Here is a 17,484-nt window from a genome sequence, read left to right as displayed (position 1 = left end):
TGTTCATTAGCCAGAACTATTATTAAATACATTATTCCAGGTGTGATGTGCCCAAATCTCTCCTTTCACATATTTTGGTGGTCATGTTGCATCACACTGTACTTATAGTAAGACAAAATGCATTAAATGTTTCTTCACTTGTTATTTCCTCTAAGCTTTTATTTTATTTTTGTTTCCATCCTGTTTTTGTGCAGTTGATTGTATGGTCCCTGGTGCAATAGCTTTGCTTTATTCCTATCAAGCATCATTACAGCCTTCTGGGGGTGCTCTTCTACCCTACGCCCTTGCAACTCAACACGTGGTCTGGAGAACCACGGCAACAACTGGGCACTGGGCAGAAATGCAGAACATCTGCATTCCACCCACCTCCACATTGACAGAATCACAATTTGCATTTTAGCAAGATCACTATTTTCACATTAAAGTTGGAGCAACACTGCTATTCACATTCCACCTTTTCCCTCCGTCTTCTAGCTAGTGTTCAAGGGAAAACAACTTAAGAGCCAATAGCATTTGACTGGCTACTGTATTAGCAGATAGAATTTTTCAATGAGAAGAGCAAAATAAGTTGAGTTACATCCCACATGATGGAAATCTCTTTTTGTATGACCTTCCTTCAATAGCACAGGGGTAAAATAGCTTAGCTCTGTGACAATTAGATTCTGATTTTCACTTATACTACATCCATTATCTTACTGTATAATTTTGGCCACTTTCTTGGTTCTTGTGACAGAGAAAAAAATGAAGAGATATAGTTTATGAAGTAACTTCTTTAAGTTGAAACACAATATACTATAGTACATAAGCTCTGGAGAAAGAAGCTTGGACCCAAAGCCTGGCTCCATAACACATTAGCTGAGTGACTTCTGGCAAATTACTTAACCTTTCTATGTATAATAGGAATGATAACTGTAGTACCTACTTCATTGATCTGTTATAAGAATAAAGGAGTTGATATAGAGCCAGTGGTTAGTACATAATAATTACATAAATTAAAAAAAGAACTATTACTATTATTGGGCATTAAGAAACTTTTATTTCCAAGAGTACAAATAAAAAACTGTGAAACACTCTTAGGAAATCTCTACATTAACTTAGAAGGCAGGTGTTCCCAGAAACTGGAATACCAATAGGCAGCATTTTTGAAAATTAAGATTTTAGGGCATTTCCCAAGATGTGAGAGTACAGATCCTACAGGGGACATCAGAAATTACTTATGAAGCTAATGATTAGAGACAAGATATCAAATAAAGAGGCTAAACTTAAGTTTACAATATACTTACTACCATATAGAGTGGGTTAGAGTGGGTTACTACCACAAGATCACCAACTGTAGTCTAAACCCCAAGCAGCCATCTGGAAAGGGTGTGTTGAGGCACATGATTGCAGCATGAAGCATATCTAACCACATTACTGAAAACATTAACTCAGAGTACACGCCTTAGCAGTTGTGTGTTATGTGTCAATCACACCTATTTCAGTGTTGGTATTCTCATAGTCCTGTACCCTGCCGACAATATATGGCCAAAACTACAAACAAGGGCAGAAATGCATTTGAAAGAGAAAATACATTCTCATCACTTCCCTGAGTTTTCCATCATTTAAACTTTAAACCCTTTATTCATCCACCAGAGGAGTGGCAGCTTCTTGTCCACAGGGAAAGACAATATACTTACCAAGGATACAAAATCTGGTCTATTTGCAGTGCTGAGGGTCTCCATTCTCTTAAAGAATAATAACCCACTCTTCTCAATTTACATTGCGGTTTTAACCTCATCAACTTTCAGATGCAGAAACAGTTCTTCAGGTCTTTGAGTTCAATGTTAGCAGATTACTTTGTAAATCCATCCCATGCTAAATTTGGCAAAAGCCACAAGAAAATAATAGCAACCAAAAGTTAAACCTATACTATGTAATCTTTTTAAAAAATGTAGTGGCTTCTAGAAGAATAGTTCTTTACTGACATAGTTCCCAACAATCTAGAGTCATAACTCAGAGACATCCAGAATCCTCATCAAGTCCCCAAAGAAGGTTAGTTTTATTTCATTTGCCAGCTTCTACTTGAGCTCAATGTGGGCTCACCAGACTAAGTCATCTGTTCCTTGCTCAGTTCACTTCCCCACTTATGACATCATTTTTCATTTAAATGAATCAAACATTCTCCAAACTCTTTGTTTAAATAGGAAACCAACACAATCATAGTTGGGGTGGATACTGTATAGCCTCAGCTTCTGGAAGTGCTATAAGAATACAGTCTTCCACTCTCAGCCCCAATTTCAGAAAGATGCCTCCCTCTAGACCCCTTGGTAGCAATGGTATCCTAGTAAATATTTAAGAACTGGCTCTCTAATAAAACAAACAAATGAGCCCTGATTTATAACTTTTGCTGGTTGATTTCTTACATCCATGATGTAAATACTCCGTTCATTGCTAATATCAAGTGCCGATGTGAATGACTTCACTGAATACAGAGTGGGGATTGATGCACACCATCAGCTCACAGGAGCTGGTATGAGCTAGCTTCACTGCACCACTGCATGGTGGCCCATATCCAAACACTGATTATGTGGGAGTGGAAAGGCCTGTGAACTCAGGACAACTCAGAAGGGACATTCCTAGGGTCAGGTCAGATGAGGCTGTTGTCAGGCAAGCATCACAGCTCAACCTTCTCATCTATACAACCCCACTTCCTTCTCTTTCCCTTACACAGGAGTTGGTCCCAAGAACACTCCTCAATAAACATCCTACATGCTAATTTCTGTCTGCTTCCTGGGGAATCCAACCTGAGACAATAATTTTTTTTAAATCTCATGTGTGCTTCCAATAATCCCCTTCTGTTCTAAAGAAGAAACCTCATATACTTTCATACTTTTGGTAAAACAGAAAATCCAACTTAAATATTAACACAAGGGCAATAGACTTGTAAAGAAGACAACTAGAATTACCCTTACAGATTGTTTTTTTTATAAACTAATAGAAACCTTCATAGGACATAGCAACACTCTCCAAAGTCTGAATATCTTTTGAGACTCCTGAGTCAGAAGTAACATTTATAGGACACTTTTATAATGCAAAAAACTGTCTGCCTTTCTGCAACTGTGGGAACGAAGGACCAATTTTCTTTTTCCTCTTGGGATAAAATGTATTTCATAAGCAGTTAGAAGGGCTTGCTATGTCAAGGCTGACCACTGATGTTCACAAATGAACAACAGACAGGAAAAAATCAGGTTGTAGTAGCCCAAAACTTACAATATAAAAAAAAGAGCAGAAAAAAAATTTCAAAAAATAGGCTGTGGAGCATGTAATGCTACACACCTGCACTTCGATCCTGTTCACAAGATTCTTTTAGGCCTGGTGCCAATTGCTGCTGTTTCCATGCTACCTTTGAGGACACAGATTACTCCACATCCAGGAAACTCCTTGAGATTGTCTCAAGTGCTCTCTATTTAGGCTTACCCTGTAGCCCCTTATACTTCCATGCCACTCTTGAGTACACAGGAGTCATTCTGGAAATTCTATGTGGCTGTGGCCCTCTTTCACTACACATGCTCCAAATTTCACTACACAGCCCTCAGCCACTTGTATTGTCATGGATTGCTGCCTCACTGGGACTCACAAGGCACAGAGAGACTACCAGATTCATGGATTCCCTTAGGCTTGTTCCCATTTCCACTCATCCTCTTCTCAACTCAAATCATGCTGTGATCAATGGGGCTGCCTGCGGAAGATGAGGGTGTAAATCAGCATGGGAGGAAAAATGTTAGAAGACTAGTTGAGGTCAGAGAATGCTTTTGTTGAAATTCATACAGTAAAAAACAATGAGTTACCCCCATGTCTTGTTAATAATGGCTGTTAATATTTGTAAGGGACCCAAAATGTATCTGGTACATTACCCATGGGGACTGTCACCCAGGAACTAATGACCTTAAGGGCATATCAGATGTATAGGGCTTATGTAATAACTTTGTTGTTTACTCTTTCAGCATGTATGTGTGTAAGAAATCAAAGTTAAAAAATCAGGGGTGGGAGCAGGAGACACTCAGGATAATCATTCAGACTGTTGGACCGACTGCAGTGCTCTTCCCCTCAGCTCCAAGCTTAATTGCTTCTTTCTCCATGATTCCCCAGCTAGCAGTTATCCATTCCCCACTCTGACAATGAACTCTACTCTCTTTGCACCTCTCTTAAGACAGGTAAGATCCTATCACACACAAGTTTACATCCATTTGCCCTTACTCAATGATAAGTTATGCAAGGGCAGGATTCATATCTGATTCTGTATGTCTCAGTCCCTTCACTAGTATCTTGCACCTTGTAGATAATCAGTGTATGTCTTTGAAGAAAAGAAACAATGACAGTAGTCTAATCACAATGCAGCTTTCAGGAGCTGTCTCATAACAAGGCTTAAAGCACTTTTCTGCTGTAAGATCCAAGCATTGGAGTGCAATGCCTCCTCACTGTGTTAAAGTGGAATTGTCCATTAGAAATGAGACATGCAGTCTACGGCCATACCACCCTGAACACACCCTATCTCGTCTGATCTAGGAAGCTAAGCAGGGTTGGGCCTGGTTAGTACTTGGATGGGAGAAATGAGATATACAAACCCTGAAGTCCTGTGTCAGTTTGAGTTCTAGATTTATGACATGGATTAATTTATTGACCTGGTTAACAATAATGGAAAACTAAAAGAAGTGCTTGCATATTATACAAATTGATAAAAATGCATTTAATTTCCTGATTATCATCCATTTTCAAAAAGGAAAAAGGAAGGGTCATACTAATAATAATAGCAACAACAATCATCTGTTTTGAGTGCCTACAATGTGTCAGGAAATTTACATATTAGTTGATTAACTATCAAGAAAAATGTTATAATAGTTCATATATTAATATAAACATTACATTATAGACCTAGGTTTATAAAAGAAGAGTTTGCCAAGAAAAAGGGAGTCTGGGTTACTAGTGGAATACTCCCTGTTGCCCTCTCTCTGGACTGGTGTTTGCCCACAGTAAGCCTGCCTCATAGGGCGAGGAGAAGTAGGGCAAGGAGACTACATTGTACTTTGGAGCTGCCATGCAATTCCTACAGAAATATGCATATGTATTTCCTACAGGCACTAACAATGTGATTCCTACAGGCACTATGTGATTCCTACAGGCACTATAATTTCACCTTGACTAACTGGCATAAGTTGATTCTAGATAAATAAATTAGGCATAGCAGGGCTGTATGTGAATAGCTGAGAGATATGAGGATATAACACTTAATACATATGCTTATAGTTTATTTAGATCAGAATTAATAAATTAATTCACATTCAGCTTATAAACCTGAGTATATTAATAGGACTATAATAGCTAGTAGAAAAGGTGACAATACTCCTAAGTATAATTAATGTACCTTGTTATGAACTGTAGTAAGACCATGTTTCTAGTTGTCTTTTATCTTTATCCCATGCATGGTTTGCCTTGTTTATTTTTGTTCAGCCTTGGCCCCACTGCTCTTGCTTATACTGTGCTCGTTTTTGAAATTTAGCTATCATCACTGATTTCACACACTTTTGTTTATTGCCTTGATACTAAAACAGTTCTTCATTTTTATTTCTTCAGCCAATTCTGTCTCCTAATATCAAAAATATTTTCAAGGTACCCTGATTTTCTGTCTCTTCCTGCAATAGCTGAAGGAAGGGTGATCCTGAAGCAAATAACATGTTGAGTCATCGTGAGGGTTCACTGAGGTAACAATGAGTGTGACTGTCACTGAGGCATTTAACAAATGGTAGTTTCCCCTCCCACGTCCCCATTTTTCTGTTATATAAGTTATAGTTATTATTACATTATCTGGTCCTGGCCAATCTCACCTCAATCCTACAGAACAAAATTCTTTAGGTGAACAAATTATTCCTATTGAACTAGTTGCACCCATCTAATAGAGCAAGACCTAAACCCAACAGTTTTGCATGTATTTACATCATGTCCACAGAGTTCAACAGTCCATAAATCACTTTCTTATGCATGTTCATTTGCATCTCATAACAACCCTATGAGGCAGGTACTAATGGTAAGGGAAACTGAGGCCTGGAGACATAAGTGGCTTGCTTAAGGCCACCTATCCAATTAGCAAAAGAGCTGGGATATGCTGTTTTCCTGCTTCTCAACTGTTCTTTCCACCAGACTGCGATGTTTCCCAAAGAAATGCTTGCAAACCCACTCTTTGAAAATTAAAATATACATAATATATGCAAAATCATCTAATTTACCAAGTCTATATAGAGCATGGGGATCCCTGTTCCCAGCTAGGAAGAGTCCATTTTGCAAAAGACTGGCATGACATTTAGTGTAAACCTAATTTTTTTTTTTAAAAACAATACATCTAAATAGTTGTCAGTCAGAAACAACCAGGCAGCAGCCCACTTGACCCAAAGCCAACTTCAAGAGCCAATTTTTCCCAAACCACAGAAAGGCAGGATAGAGCAGCCATAATTATGTCTATGGGATAATCCTACCACCTCAGGTCTGCTAAGGTGCAAGTGAGTGCACTTAATTGCTCAGCTGTGTATTTGCTTGAATGTAATCAACCACTTACTGGGAGTTGCTGTCTAACTATTAGGATATTGGCACAAGAAAAGCTAAATAAATTAGAGAGAGTTCACTCTTTATAAAGCTGCCTTGGAAGGAAAGTGTCTTCCATGTTCAGAGCCAGGGGGAGTTGGAAAGGAACAAGGTTGGAAGTCAGACTCCAGTCATACAAATGCTTACTTTTTATGAGCATTGCCCCATTCCCTGTTGACACAGGGCATGGCCCCAAGTCGCTGACCTCTGGAGAATGCTCCTCTGTCATTCTGGAGCGACAGCCAGGTTATTAAATACACCTATTACCCACAGAGCAAGCACCAGCGTGAAATGAGTTGTGCTTGATGAGCAAGGAGGACAGGAGGCTTGCTTTTATAGCATGAATAACATCTGTTCCTTCAAGCATGAATATAACAACAAGGGGAGGAGATGACCAGACAAAACAGAAAAACAAACATCACAATGTTTGGTCTCCAGGGTAATTACGTTGATATCTGGGTGTTTATCTTTTGTCCACAGGACCTCGTGCTGCTTGACCACACTCTGCCCAAGGGCTGTAGCTATGAGAAAAGCTTTAAATCCGTGAAGGGTCCATGCACCCATTTAAAAAATAAAAGGATGAGTATTCATTTTCTCCCAAGAAGAGACCTTTCTGAGAAAAGATTGGAAGGAGAGGTCACCTCAGGTAATAGCCACGTTTAAAGGAAAGGCTCTAAATGTGAGATGATGGATCTTCAAAGATTAAAGGATCCACTGCTGCAGTTTTATTCTTAGATCTTAAGTGGCTCTTTAATATTTTGAAGGTTCTATCAAATGCAGCCTACTTTCACCTATTGTCCTAGCCTCCAGTTCATCTCTACTTTATTATACCCTATGCACCACTCCAGAACTTAACACGCTATTTTGTTGGCTGTTTGCTTGCTTGTTTGTTTGCTTGACTGTTTATTGGCTTGTTTGCTTGCTTCCTTGAGTGTTTGCATTTAAAATTATGTCAGTATTTAAAACTACATAATTTGCATGCATCATAATGTGTCATAAAATACATCTTGTTTTGCTCAACAGTGTGCTGGTCCCCTTTGCTTTTGCAATACATTTTAGTCTTTCAGGTTGGCCTTCAAAGTCCTCTATTCATTTGGTCACATTGTATCCTCTCCAATCCAATCACTTGTTTCCTGATTTGTTTTGGCCAAGAAGCTCACTTATGTATTCCTTGCTGTTTTCTACCCTCAAGAAACACCACCTACAATTTGTGGGGCCTAATGAAAAATGAAAATGTAAAAGCCCTTGTTCAAAAAGCAGAAAAAAATGCTTTTCCTTTTTTCTGCAGTCTCTCTCTCAATTTGTCATGGTGTTTTTAATTTGCTATTTAATGTTATTCTAAGTAAAGCAAAATTAAAAATTTTAATCATTCACATGTATTTTACCATTCATCTTTACATTGTGCAGTGCCAGTTTTAAATGCAAATATAGGAACATTTAACTTATTTACAAAATCACTGAAATTACACAGTTCATATTTCATAGCTCATACATGCATATGTATTTCACTCTTAACCAGAGCAGTGGAAACACTGTACAAAACTAACTTAAATGTTTAAATGTTTTTGTTGCACTTCTTGATATGATCGCATGTACCAACACTCTCTACCTTTGGCTTATTGATGAATCAGAAAAGACTGGAAGGAAAAGGAAGATTGGGTTGCTCTATCTTTTCTGGTTCTTTCTGTGTCTTCAGTTTCAGTGTAAATGGTTGGCTAATATGGGGAAGTAACAGGAGTAAGAAAGGATATGACAGAGCTCCTTGGTTTCACATTTCTTAGAACACCCTTACCTTCTTTTTTCTTTTCCAAAGTAAGTTCCTGTTGGGATGGAAAGCATGCCCTCTCCAGGATGTCAGCAGCCCCCAGTTCCCTGCTTACTCAGTCGTAGATATAACACACTTATCATTTACTTGTGACTCACTGAACTCCCCCACATCATGGGTCCACTGGAATTCTGTGTTCACAGGGGCATCTTGCATGCTAATATGTGAGCAGGGCAGCAAAGAATGGGGACACACATATCACGCATGTCTCCTTTGCTCACACATGCTCCACTGGCCCCTGGGACTTCACTTACAAAACACAAGTTCAAGGATAAAATCATTAAGAATTTCAAGATGGTGACAACAGAACATTAAACCAAAGGTAGGGCCCTTCTGACTTTGGAGCCCTGTGTGACTGAACTGGTTGCATGCCCATGCAGCCAGCCCTGCCCATAGGTCCATAACGATGTCTTCACATCAAAGTAGCTAATTTAAGTCATCGGAGGAAATATTTTTACTATTTTGTGAAGGAAAGCCAGTTGAGATCAATGATAGGGTAAATTTCATGAGAGCAGAGACCTCACATCACCTTACATAGGTACAGTGCAAGCATGCTATGAGTAATTGCTGAATAGATGAAGAACTGACTACAGTTTGACAGAAAGAAAATGACAGAGAGAAGGGGGAAAAAAAGAAAAGGAGAAAGAGAGCTACCACAGCTTGGGGTAGAGTGATCAAGAGCACTGACTCTAGAGCCAGATCTCCTGGGTTCAAATATTGGTTCTACCACATACTATTTGTGTCGCCTTGGGTAAGTTACCTAACTTCTTTTGGTTTCAGTTTACTTCTCTGTAAAATGGGGATGGCAATAAAAATGTCTGCATTGTAGGGCTGTTGTATTAAATGAGTCAATGTATGTCAAGTGTTTAGAAGAGTGCCTGGCATGTATTAAGCATTATGGAAGTGTTGGGTAATATTATTATTTATCAAGGGCAAGTCATAAGTTACATTCTTTCTAGAAATTTCTTGTTTACTCCTCACAACAAGGCTAAGATCTATGCATTTACATATCCATTTAACATATGAGAAAAATGAGGTTCAGAGAAAGTATTAATATATAGTAATTCACTAAGTTTATACAGCCAGTAAAAGGAAGTACAAGAATTTGAATTGAGATATATTCTCAATGAAATGTCAATATTGCCTCCTAATGTAACATTGCTATGTTCCTTTTGTTTCCCAAAATGACCCTATTTTAAAAAAAAACTCTACAGCTTCTATAGCATGCCTCAATTTATATAACAGGTAAAGTTTCTGAGAAAAATAGCTAATAACTACTCTAACCATTTAAAATATGAGGCAAACTACTTTTCTGGAATCAAATGGTTAATGCTATTATAGGTTAAATAAGTTGTAATTTTTTTATTATAAATTTGTTCAAAATGGATATCCTCTCTATCAGCATATTGTTAGAGAATAACTGAAGTTTTTCTGTTAATGTCCACCTTTTTAATTCTCCAAAGAAACATGGTGAGAGAAACCAAGGACTCCTTCACCTCACCAGGAGACAACCCAGTAAGGCATAATCCTTTTATTTAGAAATAACCTCAGTCTAGGGACATGGTATTTGCAATCAGGACTGCCTTAGATATCTGACCACCCACCCTCTCAGCCTGTTGAAAATGAGAGATCCTGCCAGAATCATCGTCTCCCCAAAATGGGATCAGATGTATATTATCCTTAATGTCTTAATTGTTCTATGGTGGTAAACATGAAAATATTTTTAAAGTACTTTAAAAAATTCACTTCCAGTCTTGATGCCTGAATTCTATTTTCCCAAAAACGCTCTTCATCTGTGTACTTCCCTTCCATGGGTCTAATCTGATAATTGGAGAGCAACTTATTGACAAGTTAAGGTAGAGAGCATTAAGTGAAAAAATCAAGATGCCAAACAACGTGTCCAGTGTGATCTAATTTTGGTAAAAAGAGTAGCTATAGATATAGCTATAGATAAAATTTATTCTGGAAGGATATGCAATGAAAAGCTAATAGTGATATCACCTAAGTTGTAGAAATAAAATGCCTTTGTTTTACTGTTTTTGCTTATCTGTATTATCTAAATTTCTGCAATGCATATCTACTGCTTTTGTAATGAGCAGCCTTAGCTGAAAGCCTGGAAGTGTCTTTGTATACACACACACACACACACACACACACGTCATTCCAGTATCTGTGACACACTAGGCAAATGCATAGAGACAGAAAGTAGATTAGTGGTTGCCAGGGGGCTGGAGGAGTGGGGAATGGGGAATGACTGTTAATGAGTACAGGGTTTCTTTTTCAGGTGATGAAAATGTTCTAAAATTAGATTGTGGCAATGACTGCACAACTCTATGAATATACTAAAATAATTGTATACTTTAAATAGGTGAATGATATGGTATATGAAATATATCTCAATAAAGCTGTAAAAAAATACCTGTGGCATTATATTTATTAATGACAGATCAACTCTCCCTCAAATCAAAATGTTTCCCTGTTGATGCTGTCTTGATTTGAAGAATACACACTGGGGTTGGTCTAATGGTCTTTATGATCTCTTCTGTTTCTAAAATTCTTTTTTTTTTTTTTTTTTGAGACAGAGTCTCACTTTGTTGCCCAGGCTAGAGTGAGTGCCGTGGCGTCAGCCTAGCTCACAGCAACCTCAAACTCCTGAGCTCAAGGGATCCTCCTGTCTCAGCCTCCCGAGTAGTTGGGACTACAGGCATGCACCACCATGCCCGGCTAATTTTTTCTATATATATTTTTAGCTGTCCATATAATTTCTTTTTATTTTTAGTAGAGATGGGGTCTCGCTCTTGCTCAGGCTGGTCTTGAACTCCTGAGCTCAAACGATCCGCCCACCTCGGCCTCCCAGAGTGCTAGGATTACAGGCGTGAGCCACCACGCCCGGCCTCTAAAATTCTTAATAGCCTAAAATAAGGATTGCTTCTCAGAGAATCCCAGGATATTTTCCAAAGTAAATATATATTTATATTTACTATATTGTCTAGTGTTGCCTTGTAGAAAGAGTAAGGATAAGAAATCAGAAGTTCAGAGTAATTCTACTACTCCCTATCTGTGTGACCTTGGATAAGTCATTTCATCTCCTAGACTTTGGATTTCTACCTGTAAAGTGGACAGATTGGACTATATGACTGCCCAAGTTTCTTTCAACTTTCAAGTTTAGTGATTCTATATATGTGGTCAAGTATTTGACCATTTTTGAAAATTAGATTAACTTTCTAGAAGATCATTACCAAGTTCTTTATAAGTAAAATATTTTTGAAAAGTTTAGTCCTTATTTTCCAATCTTAAATAACCTCACATATACCCCAGTAAGTAAGCAAAATGACTAAAACATGATTAAGTGCAAATGTTGGAAGGTGGGAATAATAAAAAATAATATATATACACACACATACATGTTTACATATTTTCTTGGTCTCAAGCATGAATGCTCTGGTACCTCTCCAGAAAGTATCCATCTGCTTTTTACCTAATGGCAAGGACTTTAAACCAAGCGGCATATTTTTATGCCTTCCCCCCAAAGACAGGAAGCAGCAGCCAGCTCAGCAGTGCTAACCTCCGATGGCCAGTCCTGTTGTTTGTGATCACAGGCAGTTGAAAGCCAAGGCTGCAGAAGCTGCGGGAGATGTCAGTTCTGACACACGGGGCCCCATTGTGCCCAGAGCCTGCGCTGGCTGACGCAAGCCTTGCAGGTGCACTCAGTTACAAACGCAGAACCTGGACTCTGAGAAGCAGTCCATGTTTTCAAGCCCCCTCTGGGGACCCTCAAGGGGAGGGGCTGGGACAAGGCTAGAGATAGAAACTTTGCAGGAAACCAGGGGTAAACAAGAAGCCTTTTCTGACATTTTTGCTTGAGGGCTCAGTATTTTGAATGGTTTCAACACTTCCAAAGTATGATTCCCGTATTTTCCATGGCACAACTTTTAAATGTTTTAAGCTAAAGTGCATTTATTATGAGATTGAGCTCATCATGTTCAGAAGGTTAAGTAATGGAGCACTGTCAAAAAACGGAAAGCTGATACTAAAAAACAAGCCAAACTAAAATGGTAAGATATTTTATTCTTGTTGTTGCAGTCTCCCCATTTCCTCTTCTTGCCACTTCTGATTAAAGCCATTTCCAATTAAAAGAAAACAGGTCATGTTGCTCCCTCAATCTGCCTTCAGTACTCTGCTTAGCCTGTGACTTTTTAGCATATTCTAGTAAATTCTTAGTGTTGTCCTTTTTCCCCTCCCCTAACAAGCTTTCCCTTTTTGAAAATAATTTCTGATGACAGCAGCTCTGGTAGGGTGTTGGCTAGACTGCTGACTTCAATTTCTAGGCCTGCTAGAGCAAGGCACAGAGCATTCAAGGATACAGAGTTACAAACAAGAAAATCTTAACATTTTAAAGTTTTAAAAAAATAGACTAGAGATAGTCACTCTATTAAAGTTCAAAGGTCAACCTCTGTAATGGTCCAAATTTATTAAAATTCCTTTGCTTATTTCTTTCTTTTATTGTATAAATTTAAGGTATGCAACATGACATTTTGCAATACATATACATAATGAAGTGATTGCTATATTCAAGCAAATTAACATATCCATCATCTCACACACTTTTCTTTTTGTGGTAAAAGTACCTAAAACCTACAATTGTAGCAAATTTCTAGTATACAGCACTATATTATTAATTATAGGCTCAGGCTGTATTTTAGATCTTTCTACTTATTCATCCTATATAACTTCATACCCCTTCATCTACATTTCCCCATTTTCCCATTTCCTCCATCCCACACCCCACACCTTTACACTTGCTAACCACTGTTCTACTCTCTGTTTCTATGTATTCAATTTTTTTCAAATTCATGATATCATCTAGTATTTTTCTTTTTGTGTCTGGCTTATTTCACTTAGCATAATGTCTCCTAGATTCATCCATGTTGTCACAAATGGTAGGATCTTCATTTTTAAAGCTGAATAGTATTCTCTAACATATATTTTATTTATAATATATAAATTATATATATGCATGCCACAATTTCTTTATCCATTCATCCATGGATGGACACTTAGGTTGCTTTCATATCTTGGCTACTGTGAACACCACTTCAATAAGCATGACAATGCAGATATTTTTATGAGGTGCTGATTTCATTTCCTTTCGGTATATACTCAGAAGAGGGATTGCTGGGTCATATGGTGGTTCTATTTTTAATTTCTTTAGGAACCTCTATACTGTTTTCCCTAATGGTTGCACCAGTCTACATTCTTATCAACAGTGTACAAGGGTTCCCTTTTCTCTATAGCTTTGCCAACACTTGTTATCTTTTATCTTTTTGATAATATCCATCCTAACAGGTACGAAGTGATAGATCATGATTTTGACTTGCATTTCTCTGATGATTAGCAATGTTGAGCACCTTTTTATATACCTGCTGGCCATTTTTAATGTCATCTTGGAAGAAATTTAGAAGAAATATCTATTTAGGTCATTTGCCCATTTTTAAATCAGATTATCTGGGGATTTTTGCTATTGAATTGTGTGAGTTCTGTATGTGTTTTAAATATTAACCTCTTATCAGACATATGGTTCACAAATATTTTCTGCCAATCTTTAGGCTGCCTCTTCATTTTATTGATCATTTCTTGTGCCGTGCAGAAGCTTTTTAGTTTGATGTAGTCCCACTTGTTTATTTTTGCTTTTGTTGCCTTTGGTGCTTTTGGTATCCCATGATTAATTCTTTATAAGAGAAGAAGAAGAAGTTCAAACTTCACTGAATCATTATCCCTTCTTGTCAAATGTATATGTAGACTTTTCACTTTGCTTCTGTGTGTCTATTACTAGTTGCACTGAACTGAAACATGGTTCAGGACAATCTCAGAGTGATAGTAGTAGGCAGAAAGAATTGGCAGGCAAATTTCTGGGTCAGATAAGTAGCAATTAATGTCTTATAGAAAAAAAAAAACCTAAGTTATTTCTGTGGCTAATTAACTGTGGGTTTTTTTTTTTTTTTGGCACCCTGGTGGTCATTGTGTGCAGAGAACTATTCTTACTAGTTCTGCAAAAAGAGATAAAGATGGAAGGTGCTATTTGGAATATACTGAATTATTGTTCACAGATATTCAGAGACCCTATCTATAGGAAAATTAAGCATTTCTACCCTGTTGAACTCAGGCATGACTATATGAGTTTCTTTGGCCAGTAAAATGTCAGCAGAAGTGGCATGCATCACTTGGGGACAGAAACTTTAAGAGTCGGAGTATAGTTCTCCAGTTTCCTTTTTTCTTCCCTCTGGGATTATGGAAGCAAGTATCTGAAAGCCCCCATCAACCTGGATCAGTGAGAGAAAAGATGAGCAGAGTCCCCCTGTTGACCTACAGTAAACATGAAATGTGAGTGAGAAATATTATTCTGTTACACTGCTGATATTTGGGGCTGTTTGTTACAAGACCATAGCCTAGTTTGTAATGACCAATACATCATCCCTCCCTTGAGATTTTTAACTACTGTAGCAGTTAGGACAAATATGCATACAATACACATACAAAAATACCTAATGGTACAAAGTCAAATCTTATTATAGCACAGGGATAGAGATGGAATTATTGAAGGAAGAAGGATAAATAAGGAAACATGTATATAGGGAAGAAAACCCTCTAGATGACCTAGAGTCAGGCGAAGTTACTTCAGAAAGTCATGGAAATGAACCTTGAAGGAAGTTCTAAAGAAGAAGAGCTAAGTGATTTGTGGGAAAAGCAGCTCCAAAAGGGTACAATTTTGTGGGAAAACATAGAAATAGCAACAGTAAGAATTTAAAAAATTCACCAGGTTGGTTTGTTCCCAGTCTTCCCTCCCTCCAGCCTTTAGATCTACAGATTCTTTGTGTTCTCTCAGTATCAGCCATGTCTTCTTAACTTACACATTGTCATTCAATTTCATCCAGTTTGCTATCCTATAAAAAAGTAAATCTTTAGCATACTTAAGAAAAGATGTTTATTCAATTAGCAAAACTGTGCAAACCTAGGCATACCCCAATGCACGTAATGGAACATCTAAAGGTGATTTTCATCAGCAAAGAAAGTCAATGATGCTAATCTACTTGATGGTTTCACTTTGGGGGCTGCCTTTTGCACTCTAATGCTGGAAGTTTCTCTCCTGTGTTCCGCTATCATGTTTCCACGTCTATATTCCAGAAACTTTCATTTTACTCTGTTCTATCCTTCAGCCCTAATTTATTTGCTCACTTTTAAATGCGCCATTAAAATGAAAAGCAAAGGCATGCATATTCGCCAGTTTCTCTGAGGTTCTTAGAACCCTAATTATGATATGAAAACATGATTTCCAACTTTGCAGATGATGCTAAATTGAGAGAGAATAAAAACAAATGAGGAATAATTAGGTGGTGCAGCCAGATATAAAAGGATTTACATCATTTATGTTTCTGGACTAATAGATGGCAAATGCAGGGCTGCACAGATAAATGGAAGATAATTAGCCCCCACAAAGTATCAGAAATGGGGATCTCTGCTCAATAGGAAGGTGCTGACGAAAAGTGGTGTGAGTGAGGAGAAACAGTGGGGTGAGGGGGTCAGCGAGGGTGATTACAGCCTGGGGATGATTGCATCATGGAAAAACTCCAGAGAGCTGGCATATTTTCCAGCTTTACCCTTTTAGTCTGTATCCCTCCTTCCCTCTGTCACACAGAGGTATTTCTGTTGTCAGTAAGGTTTTTCTTTAAAGCTTTACATACAGCCTGGCTCTGTGCAGTCTTTGGATTGCAGGCAGGCTCTGGAAAAGAAGGATAACTTCAGAGGGAGAACATTTTCTTCAACCAGGAAATTTTACCTCATGGTACATTAAGGCACAAATTGTTTAGTCCTTTTGAAAGGCAGATTTTGGTGGATTAAGAATGAAGTGCCCTTATGACCACTCCAGAGATGCAGAGGAGAATGAACACACCTTATTTTGAGTTGTTTAATTCTTGTGCCAGGAGCCTCTTTTCTCCAGTGGTCCCCACTGCTTTCTGAGGGTTCCTCACACTTCTTTAGGCATGAGGTTCTATCCCTATCTTCTTCATTTGCAAGTATTCTAGCTTTGGTTACCATAGTTCTCCCAGTGACGATTATACAACATTGCCTGAAGTTTCCAGAACAATAGAACAAAAACAGACCAAATTAAAAAAAAAAAACATGTACACACTGCCAAGGTCAGAGGCTGGCTATCTATCTAGCAGCCCTCCCTCTTCACTGTTCTTGACCTTTTTATAGCATTAGTCACCATTTACCAAGCATCCATTGATCTCTTTAATTTTTAGCTTCCATGATACTATATGATGTATATCTATTCCATTCTTCCTTTCTCACTCTACTTTCCCTCCTTCCCCTCTTATGTTGGACATTCCTCAACATCCAGCCCTCTATCTCTACAGACTTCTGTTTCTATACTCTATGTCACAGAATGTATCCATTCTCTTGGTTCCGGCTACCGCACCACCATGCTATACTTTGAGATGCAATTTTAATTCTTTATGATCCATGAATCCTTTTTTCTATCCTGCAAAGAAGCAATTTCTTGTTGCTTTAAACTTCTTTGATGCTCAAGCCTACAGTTTATAAGCCAGACTTACACTTAGAATATATAAAACATACCATTGCAATAAAATAAAATCTTGGAGATATGACAACGGAAAGACTGTTCTTTTCCTTTTGTCAATTTAATGTCTGAACAGGTCCCTACTCTAGGAGTATAGCTGCTTCTTAGAGCTTAGCCCTCAAGCCCCAATCAAAAAGTCCTTTATAGACAGGGAATTGAGCTCTTTCTTCTAACCTCTTTCTGCTTTCCTCCCACCGGTTTCTGTATACCGCCAAGAAGAGTGACACATTTCAAATGTCTTTATACCCATCTATATCCAATCCTTAGTCACAGTTTGCTTAACTTTTTTTTCTCAGTGTGGTAATTTATTTTTATATCTCTGCTACTGCCTTAGTAGATCAACTATTTGGTTTGGTTCTTTGAGGACAGGTCTCTCCTACAACCAACCAGAGTAGCGCAGACTCCT

Source organism: Eulemur rufifrons, chromosome 30 (genome assembly GCF_041146395.1).
Source record: "Eulemur rufifrons isolate Redbay chromosome 30, OSU_ERuf_1, whole genome shotgun sequence".
Classification (NCBI taxonomy): domain Eukaryota; kingdom Metazoa; phylum Chordata; class Mammalia; order Primates; family Lemuridae; genus Eulemur; species Eulemur rufifrons.
The sequence above is the reverse complement of the archived record's forward strand: the minus strand, read 5'-3'. Positions refer to the sequence as shown.